Consider the following 1,378-nt stretch of genomic DNA (forward strand, 5'->3'; position numbering starts at 1 on the left):
CCAGTCCGGAAGCTTCCTTGGGGCTCTAGGGGTGCGGGAAGAGTACAAGCGACTTAGCTTTTCCCCAGCAGACGACGGCCACTCTCAGGCCGCGGACGGGGCCCCCACCGGCCAGCAGGATGGCCGTGCCCCACCTGGTTTCCACCTCCTCCACCTTCATCCTTTACCGCGGCCTGACGATGGCCAGGGCAGAGGCCGGCTCCCTTCTCTGTGGGAGGCTTTGGGTGCCAGCGGCCCCAGCCTCAGACCACTGACAGCTCCTGCGCAGTGTCCAGGAGGGTGGAGATGCCCGCTGGACACGCCCCAGGCCCAAGGCAGGAAGGGGGCGGGTGGGAGCCCCAGGACAGGGAGAGACTGGGCAGGGGAGTCAGGCAGAGCTTCCTGGGTAGCTTGAGGCCAGGAACGCAGGGAAGGATCTGGTAATGCCCAGAAGAGTCACGCAGGGAGAAATATGCAGAAGACCCACGGGGGTGGGAGACTGCAGGGGATTTTTCTTTTCTTTTCTGCTTTTCTTTATTTTACTAATGTTCTACCCCCAACAGGGATTATTTTATAATCAGAGAAAGAAACTTGAAGAAAAGGGAAGGTACCACCCTGGTTCCTGGTACAGCAGGGGGGCCACACCACCAGTGGCAGGGCCTTTAAACCCTGCAGACAGGGCTCGGGGACCAACTGGGATGCCCCAGCCCCAGTGTCCCCAGCTGTGAGATGTGGGCACCGTGGCAACTTGCAGGCCCACGGTGAGGGCCCCGTAAATGTTGGCTCTGCCCCTCACCGCCACCGCCACCCCCAAGAGCAGCCTAGCAGGTGGCATGTGGAGTGTTCCCATACTGTGTGCTTTATGGGGAGTGGAGACCAGAGGTGCAGTGGGGAGGGGGCATCGGGACTGAGGGGCTGCAGAAGCCAGTCACCCGGGGGCCAAGAGCCCCACCCACGACCCCTGCTGTACAGCACCTGGCCCCCACCTGGAAGCCCAGGCCTCCCTGGGGTCCAGGCCCATGTCTAGAATCACACTGCCTGGCACAGGCAGGTCGCACACCCCATGGAGTTCCGAGACCTGAAGATGACGTTGACCTCCCTGAGCAGGGGCTGCCCCCACCAGAGGACAAGTCCCGAACCCCAGGGGGCATCACCCTGGCCTGGCAGTGCGGTCTCGGGACCTTGGTGCCCCCATCTGAACAATGGGATAGCGGTGGTCCTCCTAGCCCTAGGCTTCCATGGAAACTAAAAGAGTGGTGCTGGTGTGGGAGACCAGAGGGGACCAGCAGGCTTCATGCCCTCTGGCCAGCTGCTCAGGAGCTCCTCCATCTGGGGGCTTCCCTTCTATCCCAGGGGAAGCCCCTCCAGCCCCCAGACCCATCTCCACTGCCTCCTTGGG

This window comes from Mesoplodon bidens, assembly GCF_964165515.1.
Source record: "Mesoplodon bidens genome assembly, chromosome: 1".
NCBI classification, from domain to species: Eukaryota; Metazoa; Chordata; class Mammalia; order Artiodactyla; family Ziphiidae; genus Mesoplodon; species Mesoplodon bidens.